The sequence below is a fragment of the Lissotriton helveticus genome, chromosome 6 (genome assembly GCF_964261635.1).
Source record: "Lissotriton helveticus chromosome 6, aLisHel1.1, whole genome shotgun sequence".
Taxonomy (NCBI): Eukaryota; Metazoa; Chordata; class Amphibia; order Caudata; family Salamandridae; genus Lissotriton; species Lissotriton helveticus.
The window spans coordinates 1,509,231,157-1,509,249,654 of NC_136067.1; positions in this window are offsets into that span (position 1 = coordinate 1,509,231,157).

Below are 18,498 nucleotides of genomic sequence, written 5' to 3' on the forward strand. Positions count from 1 at the left end.
TTTGTTATGAGTTCTCAAAGCACCATTCTTCTGAAATCGCCTGGCTAGATAGTTAGTAAGAGAAAGGTTCAACACCATGCAACACATTTCTCAAGGTGTATAGTCAATTGGCCTTGCATTATTGCCAACTACAGCTAAATGTTTGTACAGTGAATATTAAAAAACGGACTTACCTCTCGGCAATTAGTATTAACACTGGACACACTTATCCTAGGTTAAACCTGTGCTTCCCTGACATTTCTGTTCTGAAGATATGAGAAGCAATACAGTAATGATTATTTAGGTCTCAACGAATCTTTCCTTTTATGGAAATGCTATTCAAAGTCTAAGAAATAACATTTTAAATGTGGTCTCATAATAGTCAGATATTCAGGGGTGAGGTGAGCTACCACCCTCAAGTAAATTTCTACGGTGGTGCTGAAGTAGACAAAATCCAATTTTTTTTGTTTGTCAGTGATTATACAGTTTACTTATAAAGAAACTGAAGGAAATTGTGGAGTAAAAAAATATTAAGTAGAGACAGATTCTTTGAAGTTGTAAATCATTGCATTTTGATACCCCTACACTAGTAAGACCTTGCAATATAATATGTGGCTCAAATAGTGCTACTAAATATTGCCTCATGAGGATGGCCTAACATAATCAAAAGGTTGTTGTGCGAGCAAGGTAGAAGAGAAAAGGGGTCTTTTGGCCTGTATTTCACAACCATTCTCAGAAATATCTGCATTCTTCATCAGTGTACAGACTGAGTGAACAACCTGCGGAAGTCAGTTGCAAAATATTTTCATCAACAAATTATAATATATTATGAAGTCTAAATGAATAATAGAAAAACTCAGAATAACTATGCTAAACCAAAACGAGCTTAGAAAATACCAAATCATAAATATTCAAATGCTCATTTTACCTTATAATTAACTAATGTTACATATATGCTTCGCCACATTCTCTATCTCTTTTTCATTTTCATCATTTGTGGTTAGGTCGGCTTATTCCATTGCAGCACTTCCTTTCATTTCTTTCCGCCCTTTCTCTCAAGAGGATGCCACGGGGCATATTATCAAGAACGGCGTTAAAATTATCGCTGGTTTAGCGGCAGAAAACTGCCGCTAAAGCGGCGATAATTGTCTTGATAATATGCCCTGGAGAATTCCAATAGAAGCCCATGTTCACACCAGAACATGGACTTCTATTGGAGTTCTCAAGGGCATATTATCAAGCCCATTATTGGCGTTTTAGCTGCAGCTTTCTGCCGCTAAACCGGCAATCATTTTTTACGCCGTTCTTGATAATATGCCCCCATATTCGTTTGCAAAGACAATCAATTAGCTAAAGATTTAGCAAATTAATTTGCCCTGTAATTTCCAATATGTAACAAATATTGCTCCACAAAATGTCAAAATAATATTCCCCTCTTGTATTATGACAAATTAGGAGGATACACCTTTGAAATATATACGTAATTCAGAGGATTCTTCAATAATGTTGATGAGTATACCGAATATCACATCGCGAACATTAGCAAGACATGTCAATGGAAGGGTAATTTGTTGATTGTTTGTCTCCAAAATATTTTGCTAAGAAAAACACAAATTAAAAATTGCTGCTATTCTTTCATTCAAATGTTTTGATGAAAGAGTCACAAACGAATATCCATTTTGCAGGATAATTTCTAGAAATAACAATGTCAATGTGCCCGCGACCGCGCAGCGGGTGAGCCGATGGCACGCCCAAGGCGCGCCAAAGGCAAGCCCGTCTGCGCCCATCCGCGACCGGCCGGGACCAGGGGCCAGGAACCCCGGTTCCAAGAGGATTTTAGAGGGGTTTAAGTATTCGAAAGAAGCATTATTAGAACTAAATAAACCCATTGGTATTGCATGCAGACATAATATCCATGTAGAGAACATGGCACTCACATGTAGGCACTGCGTTATTACATTCACCTGTAGAACACACACTACCAGGGAGTTAAAAATACAGTTAGCACTACTAAACTGCAGGTCTATGGCCAAACATAAGCATGAGATACGTTACCTACTCTGTGAAAAATCCCTGAACATCTTGTTTCTAACCGAAACATGGCTCAATGAGAACTCAACACCCAATGTGATAGACGCCATTCCTAATGGTTACCGCCTAGTTAGGCAAGACAGGATAGGTCAAAGAGGGGGGGGGGGGAATTGCCATAATCCTTAAAGATGAGATAAAATGTGAAGTACAACAAACTGGCCTAGATAACTGTGAGTCACTTTTCTTTACGCTGTCAATAGCAGATAACAATACCTTCGCGGGATTCTTTATATATCGCCCCCCCCGGCCAAATAACAAAGTTTATGACAAGTTTGGAGGACAGGATAGTATATTCAGCATTGAGACATAACAATTTTCTGATATTGGGGGACCTAAACATACATTTTGACGACAAAGAAAATCAAGAAATAAGTGCTATCTGTAAGGACCTCCTTTCACTGCATCTGGCGCAAAAAGTAGATTCTAAAACCCATCAGGGGGGCCACATTTTAGACCCTATCTTTACTAATTGCAAGGAGATAGAAGTAGGAGTACCATGGCCAGTTCCATGGTCAGATCACTATTTGGTTCCATTCACTGTGCCATCGCAGAGGCTGAAGGCACAATATCACAGGGAGGTAATAACTACCAGAAAGTGGGATACATTTAACACCACCTCATTTACATGAGCTCTAAAGGAGCAGAAGCCCAGGTTGGACACTGATGTTAACAAAGCCAATGAACAGATTGAGACATGGATTACGAATGCGCTAGATAAGGTAGCACCATGGAGCACGAGAATCCCTAAAAGACCAAGGGAAACAGCACCTTGGTATAATGACGAGTTAAGGAAGGCGGGTATAGTTCTAAAAAAATGGAAACAGGCCATTGGTAGACCTCTCAAGAAAAATCTATCACTAGAATATACCAAGCTAGACAATCTGCGCCCCATCTCACTACTGCCACAAATTTGCAGAAAAATTACTAACAAACAGCTGGTAGACCACATTAACATTAATGACCTACTGCACCCCTCATAGTTAGGCTTTAGAATGGCAAACTTAACAGAATCAGCGCTACTCATGGCGTCAGAATCACTCAGGAAACATGTTGACGAGGGACAAACAGCCGCGCTGATTTTGTTGGATCTCAGCGCGGCATTTGACACTGTTTCGCACCCTCTGTTACTTCAAACACTTGAGGCCTGCGGCATCAGGAACAACGCTCTGAAGTGGCTGACCTCGTTTCTAGATGAACGAAGCTTCCAAGTTGCTCAAAGAACGCTTTGGTCTGATAGCTACCCTCTGCCTCAAAGGGTCCCACAGGGATCAATTATCTGTATGTGGGACCACTAGCAGAGTGTGTAGAGAAACATGAGGTGTCGATAGTGTCCTATGCAGACGACACGCAGTTAATTGTAATGTTATCCCAGAACAAAGCTCAGGCAGCGACCCGCTTCGCCAAATGCTTAGAGGAGGTAGCCGACTGGATATAGAACCACTGCCTCAAGCTGAATGGGAGTAAGCTGGAGGTATTGGTGGTGGGTAAAACACCTACCATCTGGCCATCTGCTTGGTGGCCAGAAGTACTAGGCCAAGTCCCGCACCCAAAATCAGAGGTGAAAAATCTTGTAATCTGGTTCGACTCCAAACTGTCTTTCGACAATCAGATACGGAAGGTAGCGGGGAAGTGCTATGGTGCCATGAGAACCCTGAGAAAAATCATAGATCTACTACCATCTAAAGCCAGGAAAACCATAGTGCACGCAGTAATAACCTCACAATTAGACTATGGCAATGTACTGTATTAAGGCGCTTCCAAAAAAGGCCTTGCTAAACTACAAAGCATGCAAAATGCTGCGGCTCACCTGGTTCTTGGCCTTCCAAGGAGAGCAAACACTAAGAAAGCCCTGTCCACCTTACACTGGCTGCCAGTGGAGAAGAGAACCATGTTCAAGGCACTGTGCTATTGCCACCGCATCCTCTCACATAACAGCCCGAGATACCTGCAACCATCGCTGACTAAATATACCCCAGGACGAAATCTGAGATCCAGGGACATGGCGTTAGTAAGCATCCCAAGAATATTCAAGGCCCGTATGGGGGCTCGTTCTTTTAGGTATTTAGCAGCCAAAAGCTGGAACACCCTGCCAATCACCTTGAGAACAGAGCCTAGTGAAGGCTCATTCCGCAGGCAGCTGAAGACATGGCTGTTCGCAAAAACTGAGGACGGCACAAAATAAGTACCATGGGAAATTACAATCTCTCTCATCTAGAGAAGTCTCAGCGCGGGCACACACCGTTGGTGTAACCAGGCGCTCTACAAGTGAAATAAAAAAATACATTAATTTTTCCAGCAGCAAATCTGAAATAAAAATCTACTGTTTTAAAATACAATAAGGGGCAGGTTGTTGAAAAGGCTTCTCTCAGCACAATTCTTTGCATGGTGCTTTGAGTGGCCCTAACCTTTATGCAGTGAAGGACTCACTAATCCTTTGCATTGCAATGGGCCTGTGAACAGAGGTGTACACACCCACTTTATTACTAGTAGGGCACCCAAGAGAGGATTCGGAACCGAGACCAGCATGGAACAGTAGACCTCCATCTCAGTAACTAGATTTGCAATGTGCCAGCGATGCGACCCTTGTACCTTAAAAGGACCGAGGTCACAATGCACTAAAATGTAACATTTTGTGAACCAGATATCAGGGCGAGCAACTTTGAGACCACTCTCTGTTCCTTTCCGTGGTCACCGCTGGCACTTGCAGTGTGTTAGCTGTCAGAAACAGACAACATATACTTCATGAATAATTACCACCTGCCCCTACCAATCATTAACAGCTCCATGTTTGTGACCACAGAAAAATCTTTGCACTTCTCAGTGAGCCACAAAGAGGGGGGATTCCCTTTTGTCATCCTCTTCCCTTCGTGACCAGACCCGCAGTATTTGCACTGAAATTGGCAATAGCTAAACAGACTACATTGCTGTTTTGTGTACTGTTGTAGATTGGCAAAATCAGTTGTTATGGATTTATGAAGGTACAATACTTTGTGTACCTAGGAGTGACTCTTTTTTATGAGCTCTCCCAGCTAATAAATCAGAATAAAATATGCCTTTCATCCAAAAGCCAAATAAATCTTAAGAATGGACAGAATTTTTACATATTTGTTTTTGTTATATATAACTGCTTTGTGCACAACCATCACATCAGCTGTAGTTCTTTCTAAAACTGGCAAACGTCATTGCTTCCTGTAGACTGCATGATGATACCCAAAACTCAGTGAAAGCCTTTATATTGTCTCTGACCTATTGTGCTGTATTTATAGTGTGCACATTCACCGAAGATTCTTGGCGCTAACTACTGAAGAGCACTCATACTTATCAAGGAGTATTACAGTTTGAGTCCATAGTGAAGATGAATCAGAAGGGAGCTCCAGGTTTGTGATGCTGCCACTGAAAAAGCCTTATCTCCCTTACTATTTAAGTTTTGGGAATTTGTATAAGTGACTGGTGCACCGAGCGAAAAATCTGCCATGAGAATGTTTAGCTATGAAATTTGGGAATTTTTGGTGAACAGTTCTGTGAACTATCACCATACATTTGAATGTCAGGTGGCTTTAAATGGAAAGCCAGTGAAGCTGACACAATGCAGGAGGGAAGTGAACCATCAGGGTGTGTTAGTGATAATATGGGTAGTAGTGTATTGTGCTAGCTGAAGTTAGTAAAGATTGACTCAAACATTCAGAGTTCCTAATATCGGGTCAAAATTGATTAAGAGGGTTTACCACAGTAAAATGGAATCTCTTGTCAATAAATAATTTAAGGGATCTTAAAGTCTTTAGTTGGCAGAAGCAGATCTTGGCCAGTCCAGAAGATCAACTATTGAACAACCTGATGTATCTGAGGTGACAAACACTCTCCTAAAGAAGCCCAAGACAGACTTGTCTCAGAAGTTTTGTTTGTTAGACCAAAGATTTGCTGTATATCATCTCCATATACAAAAAAGTGAGGCCTTACTTCGTAGAGAAACATGGCCATGGGTTGCATATATATTTGGGATCAAATTGAAATAGGGGCCATTGATTGTTAGCTACCAATCAAAAGGGATTTCAGCCTTTTAAGAGCTGTTCCTGAAATGCCTCTATCTAGAAGTCTGGAGACAAGTATTGAATGATCGATGGTGTCAAAGGCTACCAGCAAATCAAGCAAAATAGGAGCCCCAAGCCACCATCATCCACAAGTCCACATAAGTTATCAAGTACTGAGACAGCAATCAATTTGATACTTCTATTGGGGCGAACCCCACCCTTGCAGCAGTCCAAAATGTTGTAATGTTCTACATAAATGTGGAGTTTGTTAAACACAATTTTCTTTACAATATTTACTAAGAAAAAAAGCAGTAAAATGAGTCTGTAGTTGCTATTATCCTACTGGTTTAAGGATGTTTTTAGTGAGGAGTTAACAATTTCCATGGGCACTGTGCTGCTCTAGACAAAGCTGTTAACCTGTTAAAAATGGTAATAAAAGCATCAAGTAATAAATTACTGAAGACTCACATCCATTTTGAGGAAGCGATTTGCAGAGATCCAGAAGGTCAGATATGTTTTACCTTCTGCGGTTAATAACCAAGGCTCACCATGAAGAATTGATCCAAATATCGATTTTTCTTGAAATCAACCAAGAATGTTAGATTTAAAAATGATATGAAGTTTGATCACAATGCAAATCGTTGTAATTTACATTTAAAAAATGTGGCAAGATCACTGCAAAGTTTTCTTGGCGGAGTCTACAAGTTAAGGTATTCTGTCATTCATCTAACACTTTATATTACTCTTTGGCCCTATTAGATGAGTTGGCGATTCTGAGAAATATCTCTAATTTGCTGTTTAAATTTGTTCCCTATTAATCTTGCTTTGGTGTTCAAGTTTTATGCGTGCACTAATATTTCTAGGCCATTTCCATTCTGGTTGGCAGGTTAGCAGATTAACTTGGGTCAGTTCTGATGTAAAAACTGACCAAAATTATTCCATAATCAGATTCCCCAGCTTTGAAAACTTTAACCAACAGGGTGAAAGATGGGCTGCTTACATTGGTTGCTCTGTCACTGAACCGCCATGCCACCTTGATGAATAATTATTTGAGTAATTTTTTCGCAGAATTTTCTGCAGATTTACAACATTGTTTATTATTGTGAGAGTTTAATTTTAACATTTCTAATTTTAACAGTCGTGATTCGTATGTTGCTAAGTTTTTTTTGGGAGTTCTTATAAGCTGTTCAGAATTATTTCTTTATCATTCCTTTGGAGGATTTTAACTTACATCTGTGCAAGAATAACTGTTTATTGTTTGACATATCTGTAGACAATGTCACAGAAGGCACAGTTGCACTTTAACCACTCAAACCTGGGAGAAAATATGAACATACTGATACATGATCGCAATTCATCCTTTAATATGAATCTCAGAGCTGATAATTATATAAGTTGTGCTCGTCTCACATTCACTGGTAGGGGTCAACCGTCAACTATTAATTATATTTTTATTTCTATTCCTCATTGTTCTATGACACTTGCTGTTAAAGTTATTCCCAGTGACTTCAGTGACCATAATCTAATTTCCTTAAACCTAAAATAAGGCCCTGGCAATCAACCTTGTGCACAAGGTTCCGCGAGAAATAAGACCATTCACGGTCAGTATCATAGGCGTCAATGGACTTGCTTAGTTCCTGAGCATCTTTGTATAACCTTAATCAAAGGGGTTTTCAATTTTTTTACACCTATCTGGATCTGACATCTCCACTTCCCCTACTTCTTAACGTTTTCGACTCTATATGCTGTTGTGCTAGAGAATTTCTGACTATACGCAGTAGAGATAACTCAAATAAGGCTCTCAATGGTTTGACTACTCTTGTTCTCTAGCTCATCGCATACTTTAGGCTTTAAAAAGAGACAGTATTAAGGACATTCTTTTTTAGAGCTGTGTACAAACACGCATCAATGAGTGGAACGTGTCCATTAGGAGAGATGCCTGGGGAAAAGTTGGAGTTAGCCGGTACCCTTAAAGATAGTGAGGTACTTTGGTGGATTGTAAATATCCTGTGCTGGGTGAGTACCGATTACTAGTCTCTGAGTTCCCAATTTTTACCAGATGATTGGGTTAGGCACTTTTTGGGATTAATGCCTCCATTGATTAGATACAATATTTAACCTTTGAAATGATCCAATAGCTCTGTTATCTTCTTTTCCCTTGCAGAAATCTGGGATGCTAGAGGTAAGAGGCCCAGGGGTAGAGCTTTGCACCCCAATGGAGTTCCACTTGACCTAAACAAATCTGTTACTTCAATGTAGGCTCCGCTGCTTACAACTACTCTTAATTCTGCAGCTGCATCCAGGATACCACTCTCCCGTTCTCATTCCTTTATAGTCCCAGTCTCTAAAAAAGGTCAAAGGTGACCCCTGTTTTAATAGGCCCATTTCCCTAATCTACTGAGTCGTTAAAATAGCTGGTTGTATTTTGCTTTCTAATATGCCTGCTACAGTATTATCTCTGACCTACAATATGGTTTTAGGGTTGATCGGGGGAACTCTGGATGAATGCCTGAGCCTTCATCTTATAATTCATAAGTATGTGCTGGCCAAGCATGGTTTCATACACTGGGTTTTATGGACCTTAGTTTGACATTCAATTGAGTAAATCATAGCAAACATTGGGCTGTTATGCTTTCATTATGAGTTGACCCCAAACATTGGTGACTTTTTGCATGATCTCCATTGGAACCTTTTGACTTGAGTTAGCTTTTGGTCAGAAGGAGAAAGTAATCGCTCTTTTAAATTGGAATGGGGTTTTGCCAAGGATGCATCTTGGCCCCTTTTCTTAAATCATTTAGAAAATGTTTTCATCTCAAATGGAAAAGATATACAAACTGTAGGTCACAGCCCCATCCCAGCCTTAATTTATGCAGTATTACTATACAGGATGGCCAGTAGTCTGAAACGATGGTTAGAATCATTGGTTGCCTTTAAGGACAGCCTTGACATAAGTACCATTTTTAATAAGTAACGAGTTATGGTTGTGGGACATTGATCTACTAAATCTTGAACTTTCAGAGTTAACGAGAAGCTTATTAGTAAGGTCCCTTCCATTTCATATCTTGACATCATATTTGACTCATAAAAAAATCAGCTGCTTTTGATTTTGCATCAAGTCTTAGTAGCATACACATTCAAGCCTTGATTAAGATTTGCCATTCCAAATGTGTAGCAATAGCTTCTTACTGATCTGACATTTAAGGTCATGCTAGCAAGTTATCCTTGCAAATTTAAGAGAATAAGTTTTACAGATGAAGATTTTCCTTACTCCAGAGTTGCTCTAGATTTCATTTGTTGTTCATGAGGAGCTGGGTAAGGGCAATATTTCTGACTTTGTTAAAATTCAAATAATTCTGCTCTGGTTTTCGGACTGGCTTAAGCCAGACACTATACTTCATCAGACAATAATTATGGACTGTCAAAGGTTGGATTTGTCAGTCAAACATCCCTGCTTTAGCTACATTAGGACTTGTTTTCAGAAATGTGGATGCAGATATTTGTTTCTTAAGTCCTTAAATCTGACTTGGCATAGATTAAACTAAACAGGCACCTGAGGCATTATTTATATGCTTACATTGATTAAGATCACCCTCTGACTGCCAAGGGTCAGGAGGATTTCTTGATATGAGCATTGACGTAAACTTGGTACCAACAAAAGATCTATGGATATTAGTCCCCGCACTATTTGGCACCATGAGCGGTTGTGTGAATTTGGCAACTTTGACGTCCCATACTAAAACCCCTTCTTCTTTTTATTTGTCCACCAGAGCGGTGCTCCCATTACCTGAGCTGGCGCCAGGTGAGGTGGAGTTTTTCTCTCCTGCCACATAGGTGAGTGAGACAGTACACTCTGTACATGATGAGTATATGTGTCTTTATTGAAACAAGGTAGACATATGATCTACTTTAAGCTAGATTTCTGGTTTTTTGAGTTTTTGGATCCAGAAATCGAACCATGACTAATTGTTGTGTGTTTTTCTTTTCTATGTATCTGTTTGCATGTTCCTTGGTCAAATTGGCGCACTTTGGACCATGAAGTCAGGAGAAGGATGATGAAAATTACACTCAGGTGATAAACAACCTTTTATATTTGTTACTGAGCAGTAGCGTTAATAGTCCTGATGAAGCAGCAGGATACCCTTTGGCTCCGTCTAGTCTGCAGAAACATGTTGACCTAACACACTCAATTGTAGTTATTTGTTTACACTACTATCTTCGCACTCTTTTATTGATTTGGGAGTGAAGAGGTGCACATTAAAAGCCTTTCACCCCTTCACTATCCAATTTTATCTGTTGAATACACACTTTTTCACTAATTGTTTTCTCCACGTTCTTTGCACTGCTTTACAATTGTCACCTTATACCCTCATACACCATAGCAATCACGGGGCCTGACTGGCCAGATTAGGCTTATACATCTGCCAATCTGCTGTGGGTATTCAATCTTACCTTCATGGTGTGAAGGGTCCCAGATGATGAAGGGCGGTTTCGGTCGATGACTGATGGGAATTTTTTCACATAGACGGAATACCCTAGGCGTGATTTCACTAGTTCATGTCATTAGTTGAGATCACTTCTCTTGCACAGATACATAGTTAGTTGCTTGCCTTTTTTCTGACCCATTGCTACTTTTTGTTGGTGTAATAGATTAAAAAATACCTTGTAATACATAGAACAGTCCATAAAGAATGATTAGAGTTGTAAAAATTGTCAGTTAGATCTTTTATTCTTCAAGGATATGTGTTCTATGTTGAACCTTATTTGCCTTTTGAGAAAAGAAAGGAGCCATGTTTTCTTGTTACCCAGGTTTAGACTGAATTTGATTGACTGTCTATTTTGCATTCCCAAGGAATGGTTACATATTTCTGCTCTTATGCTATGCTTTTGTGATTTGGTTTTGCTTCACCACACCATGCACTTTGTTATGTTCAGCACTTTTCATGAACAACTGTGGCAACGTTTGCTTAGTCTAGTTCTTAGAGTGCAAGTGTATATTGAGTTTCTAAATAAGTTTGCAATTAGGTGGCAGTGGGCAGCCACTGAATGAACATTGCATAATAACATAATTAAATTATATTTCCTGCTAGCACAGAGAAATGCATGACATGAGTTACTAATTATTGTTTATACAACTGATAGAATCAGAATCAGAACAAGCTTAATTCAATTTCTTGCATGAAAAATCACAAAAGCAAACACAAAGTTAACATATATTTTTTAAAAGTACAAATCATGTCAAAAATGACAATTAATCCAATATCTCAAGGGTTTAAATTCATCACAGAGTTTCAAGTATAAATACCCAAATGAGTTTTTAAATTGAAATAGTTTTCCTTGTTTTACAATAATTTTTAAAAAGGAGGCAATTGTATTTGTAAAACGTTCAGTTTCTAAAAGTAGCAGAAATAAAAACGCTGGTCTACATTGTGTCCATCCCCCTGGTCTTAAAATTGGTAAGATCCGCCTCCTTCTTGGCATTTTATAAAATTTACAGAATAAAACCACATGGATTGAGGATTGCTAGGACTGATTATCACGTGGGCAACTGTATAGCTTAATTGACCTGTTGTTTGTTTCAGGGAAGCTTATCAGGTGATGGAAAATCCCGAATCTGAAATGTGTCAGTACAAATCTGTCATACCCACTTAAAGTGTACTGTATATATGGCTGTACGATATAAGTCAATTGGTGCGCTGGTACTGACGGTTTACCTGCTTCAAGAGTGAATCTATTTGCCTCCAGGTGTGTCATACAGATTATTTTGAACTCTTTCCTAGAGACAGAGTTTATGGAACCTGGAAAAATGTAATAGTCTGGGTGACCGAGATCATACATGAAGTTTTTTTATATATTTTAACCAGGGGATTTCAATGGCCCTAACGGACCCTAACTGTCGCATCTCTACACAGCTGCCTCAAAAACTGGATCAGTGGAGGGTCCAACCCCATATCGGTTAAAATAACCCGGAGTTTGCTGTGTATTACACAGTTGAATGCGGCTGGGGGGTCAACAAATGCTAGAAAAAGACTACCTTTGTTGGCCTGCGTGTATTTCCCTAACAAAATGTTGAGATTGAGACCTTGCTCCATGGTGCCTAGCCCATGTCTGAAACCAAATTGTACATCTGACAAAATGTTTTTGTCTTCTGCCCAATCTTGGAGCTGGTTTAGACGATTCCCCCTGCTACCTTTACTGGGGAACCAATAACGTGATTGGGCGGTGCAAACTGGATTCTGCTGGTTGCCCTTCTTGAATATAGGGACTATTATTGACCCTTGACCAGGTCTTAACAAAAAAGGTTGAGCAACAAGCATGTAATACTTGTGTTAGTAGGGGGCCCCAAAGGGTCAAATTTGATTTTAAAAGGTCTATTGGCACACAATCTGGGCCAGGAGCCTTGCCACCGTTACTACCGTTGATTGCACTAATAACTTAGTCGATAGTAAAATAGAGATCAATGGGAGATTTTCTATGAGCGATATTTCCAATTGACTGTGATGGGGATTCGTGCTAACATCACCCGGATATTGATTTTAAACTTTTCAAAAGAAGTCCATCCATTGCCTTTCATCTATGGCGACCTCTATCATTGGTTTATTACGGTCTGTTAAGAAAGGAGCATTGAACACGTGCCAGAATACTGCACTATCTTTATTCAGTGAGGCTTCATAAAGTGTAGCCAATGCATTTTTATTTTATTTCCTTTTGCATCTTTTTAGGGCCTGGTTTTACTCCCTCCTGCACTCCCTTATTTCATCTCTATCCCTCTCTGATCTATGAAGGGCAAACTTTAAATTAGTATATGCTATTGTCTCTTAACCGCGTACCAAGAGGTGGCTGGTAAAAGTAGCCCAAGGGGAAAACATTAATGCCATTGTGTGATAAACTCTTGTCACCAGCTCTACACAGACATTTTTCCACTAATTGTGGGGTTTTAAATGTGAGAACCACACAATCCCCTTGAAGAGATTTCCTGTCTCTCCCCAGCCAACTAATTCTTCTTACCATTTTAAATTCGAAAAACAGAGCGTCAATTAGCCCTGTTTTGGCCCCCAGCCAATGTAGAGCCTCATTTCATAAGAAAACCCAAGATTAATTTTCCTACAACTTCAATCTTGGAACATTAGCCTGGATTACTGTGTATGGGGTAGCGGCTGATGGTAGGTTCAGGTGATGTAAATTGTCTGAAGTCTTCGATTGAGGGGGAAAGGATAGATGGGGCTCTATAAAACGGTTGTGCAAAATGGCTCTCTAGAACCGCAGCACCTTTCCTTTTGTATACTAGCTTGTCTGTTGGTTCATTTCTAGTTTGGAAGTGTTTGAAGGAATTTACTGGAGGTCTAATGGGGTTCCTTATGTGAAGCTCATTCCCCTGAGTCCCTAGGCTGTCGCTGGATGGTATGGAAGAGACCAGAGGATTACAGCTATCTGTATTGGTTGCCCTAAATGGATCTCCCAGAATTTCTTGATTATGTGGTCTACCATCCTGGTTACTAGTACTCTAGACTACTTGAACTTTGATCGGTCTGTCTTCAATCTTAATCACCCTATCAGTCAGCCTACCTAATGTCTCTCTCAAATAAGTCTCTAGTGTAGTTAAATTCCCAAGATCAATAGATGGTACGGAGGACTTCTTATTGGGGCACGGCACTGCCTTTAGTTCTATACTGCGCAGGCTCAAACTGATAGTAGTTATATTGAGGCATATTTTATTTTAAAAAGGAAAAGCAGGACACAAGAGTGTATAATTTAGTTATCTTACTTATCTAGCAGAAGGACAGTGGTCGAAAGACATTTGGGTACCATAATTGCAGCATATTTTAAGGCAACAAGGGAACCCAAATGATCGACTGGGGACCTTGGGAAGTGATTCTTATAAAAAACAGCGGTCCCGGGAAAGGGGAGGATATTAAGACCAATAAATATAGACTCAATCGTGACTATATTGGAATGACATGTCCAGTCGGACAGAGGTGTAATATTTACTTTTGGCAAAATAGAAGGAAATTCCTATAGAAGAATACAAAAAGTGGGGAACAAGCATGTGACCTACTTAACACATAAAAAACATTTACAAGCAAGGAAAATGACATACAAAGGGCTTTAGGCAAAGCTTCACGGTTTGTTGTAAAAGGCTACTGAGCAATATCAAAAGGCAACAAATCGCATTAGACACCTTTACAATTAAGTACACACAAGGTTGAAATGTATAAGGTGTTTCAAGTTTCGACGGCGTTTCGATACGACTTATAATTTGCGGATCATCATCAGGACATAGATGTTATGTCTAATACTTAAAAAGCCTCAATTGGCAGGGGGGAAAGGAGAAAAAAATAGGAGAAGCAGGATTACAGAAAGTGTGGCGAGGGGGCAGAGAATATGGGTGACATTGCTGCATGCAGCTCTAGAGGAGGAGCCATGTGGCTCACTGCGAATTGGTGGGTCGAAGTGCAAGTGAGTTAGAAGGGATGTGACATATTATGGTAGAATAGGAAGACTGGATTATCAACCATGAGAGCGCAAGAGTTAAGGAGTTTAGAAGTAACTCAACTGCTCGAAGAATTAACCTGTGCGCTGGTTTGAGGGAAGAATGAATAGCCCGTGGCGGGGGCTAGGGTTCAGTGATAGGGGAGTGGGGGGAGAGAGAAGAAGGGAAAGAGCCGTGGCTATGGTGTGAAGGTTTAATAAGTCCGTGAGTGGACGAAAGGACGTCGGCGTGTCTAATGGAAGGGGGGCAGGTTGTGAAGGTGTATCCCATTCAGTCAAGGGATAATTGCACGAGATAACAATTTGTGCATGGACCATGATACATGAACAGCGGTAACTGCAACTTGTTGACACGCAGCCTCACACTACATTCAGAGTGTGAAGACATCTTCAACGCATTCAATGAAAAAGCAGTGTTTAGAATTACATTTGAGATAATAGTTTGTGCATAGACCACGGTACATACACAGCAATAGCGACCGCCTGATGGGGCGTCATACTACATTCAACTTTATACTTCCGTCAGTGGTACATTCAGTAGCATTGGTATTAATCACGATAAACAGTTGGTGCAATTGCCGACGGTATGGGTCTAATGCGATTTGTTGCCTTTTGATATTGCTCAGTAGCCTAGCACAACAAACCGTGAAGCTTTGCCTAATGCCCTTTGTATGTTGTTTTCCTTACTTGTAATTGTTTTTTATGTGTTAAGTAGGTCACAGGCTTGTGCCCCACTTTTTGTATTGTGTTGTAGGAATTTCCTTCTATTTTGCCAAAAGTAAATATTAGACCTCTGTCCGGCTGGACATTTCATTGCAATATAGTCACAATTGAGTCTATATTGATTGCTCTTAATATTCTCCCCTTTCCCGGGACCACTGTTGTTTATAAGAATAATTGCAGCATGACATATGTCTTGCTATACCTTTGGTGCATTTCTGGCATGCCTACTGTGTACTCACCTGTTGCACTATTTTCTGCTGCTTAGGCAGACATCGTGTTATATGCCTAACATGGGCATATAAAAGCTGGTCCATCAATGGTGGTGTCCGAAAGGGAAACTCAAGATGGCCATCAGAAATAGATAAGACTAACAGACTATAAGGCACAAGAGCGAAGAGTAACTATACGTAAAAGTGTTTCATCAAACAATTCACCCAAATAGTTACCGACGTAATATTTTAAACAATATCAAAACATTTAGGATTGCCAGTCAATAAAACATTAACATAAAACACACCTTACAAATAGGAAAAAAACATTTGCCAAAATGATACTTAAAAATGCTAATTGACAAAAAGGCAACAAAGTATGCAACTTAGAGAGTGCTAAAAGCATAAAGCATTTCCTATGGGCCGTACACATAGTAGCAATAATGTTAAAGTACTGAAACAGGTAAGTCAGACATGGACTTTAGTTCTGTTGGCATCTGAAAGGAACACTCAAGATATAGAAATAGATACCAACAACAGACTATAAGGCACTATAGGAAAGAACAACGAAAGGTAAAAGTATGTTGTCAAAATAGATATAACAAAACGGAGTTTTCAGTACAATATCAAATATAAAAACGCACCTTACAAAGTGGATAACCACCAATTAGCAAAAAAAACTGATACTTATACATGTTCATTTAAACAGAGGTAGCAAAGTATGCAACAATTAAGGATCCCATAGTAGATTCAATTTACTAAGGTGCAGACACAGAATAGACGATTTGTAAGGGTGAGTCAGAGTACATAAGACCTATACCGTCAATGGTGGTGCCCAAAAGGAAAACTCAAGATGGCCACTAAAAATATGCCTCACATCCCTCCATTTTCCCAATAAAAAACATGTTTTAGTTTAGCAGTGTCCATGGAAGATTTCTCTGGTAAGCATGCTGAAGTAGTTCTAGGGATATTCTGAAAATAAGATTTTCTAAAAATCCACTTTACAACCTCTATAGCTTCTGTACACAAGTCCCATTTGGGAACCTTTATACTGAAGCACATACACACTGACAAGAGACAAGGGAATACATATGTGGGTTAATTTACACCAGAAAGAAGCTCCCTCCAGTGCAAGAGCGGTAAAAGAGAAATGTGTCCACCTTGAAAAAGAATTCAGAAAGCTATGGGTTTCTGTAGGACCTCCAGCATATACATATGGGGCTGTTGTAATAATACCTTTAACTGCCTGCCAGAACTCTTGTAAATAATACATTAATATAATATACACATAGAGCTAGCGGTTTTGAGTCAGCAGAATGTACAGTCATTGCTCGACGGAAATGTCATTCCCACTTATGGCCAGCCCATACGACAGTATATGTACAGTGGGGCTATGTATAATGTTTACTGCATTTGCTCCATTGGCATTGTTATTCACATTTTGAGTAAGCTGACGGAGCAGCCATTTGTTCAGTGGGGTGGCAGCCATCTTGAGTGCTGAGAGATGCCAGGGCACTTATACTCTCACGCCTGGACTACTCTAATGCCCTTTATATCGGAGCCCGAGACTTTCTGATTCGCAAATTGCAAGTGGTCCAGAACGCGACAGTGAGGCTCCTCTTGGATATCCCCAGGAGGTTAAGCGTGCGCAAGCAGCTCTGCGAGCTCCACTGGCTTCCTGTCGCCCAAAGAGTGCGCTTCAAGGCCCTGGTACTGGCCCACAAAGCTTTACATGGCCCGTGCCCATCCTACTTAAGTGCCAGATTTGCGTTCTACCAGCCAACACGTCAGTTGCGATCGGCCACCCTCAAACACGTGGTGATACCTAGGTTCAAGAGGGTTCGTCTAGGTGGCCAATCTCTGGCGGTTAGAGCTGCCTCCTTGTGGAACAACTTACCGGACGCTCTGAGGCACACGCCGAACCTGACTAGTTTAAAAAAACTTCTCAATACTCATCTATTTCAGCAAGCGTTTTAGCTCTACTGTTCTCAGCTGACACTATGTCTCTCTTCCGCGCCAGGACAGTCTTGACTAACAGTGCGCGTTATAAATCAATATATAACATAACATAACATGTCAGGTCTAAACCCAGTCACTTCACGCAGTGAACGTTTTTGTTGTTAGTTAGGCTTAAACTCCATGCACTGAGTCAAGTTTAAATAGGGGATTTAAATTATGGAGCCAGAAAAGAAGCGTTGTAACTGTACGAAGCCTGAAATCTCAAGTGGTAATAATAGGTAAGAATGCCTTTGATAGTTTAGGGCTGATTGATCAACATTGTGCACTCCTCACTAAAATGATGCAAACTGGAGCAAATTGTTGATGAATTATGTACTTTCGAGAGCAAAAATGATTCTGTGTTGGAAAGTAGCCCCAAAGTTAACACAAATTAACCTTACTTTGTGCTGAGATGGAATACCATGGGTGGTAGATGGTTTTTGATTCAAAACCTTATTTATTAACAATGGTAGACATGGTTTTGCAACTAATAGTAATACCTCTCCGATGGAAGTGGTAACAAAACAAAATGTTTTTATTTTTCTTACCCTTTCACAGACTCCATCTGCACTTCACACATACAATGTGGAAACAGTTTTAAAGTATGTCTAAGCATAGTATTTTGTACTGTTAGTGTCCCCTTCCAGTACACTAATCATCACACACATACTATTCTGCAAAGGTGTGTGCATGGTGCCAGGTATCCTGAAAGAGCACCACTGCTGAGAAAAAGAGTAGCAGCACCCCATCTTAGTATCATGTTCTGCTCTCTCCTCCTAGTGCAAAACTGGCTAGAAACTTTGGTTGTTGTGCATTGTGTTATACATTAGTAAATCTCACTTTTGTGTTTTCTGTCCTCAAAGTAAAACTCTTTAGATGGCTGAAGTGCAGTTATAGGCAGTATCTCTGGATGCGAGATCCTATGTAGAAGATGCAGCTTTAGCCTTCTCAATGGCAGTTTCAGTAGTCTTGCACATTCTGTG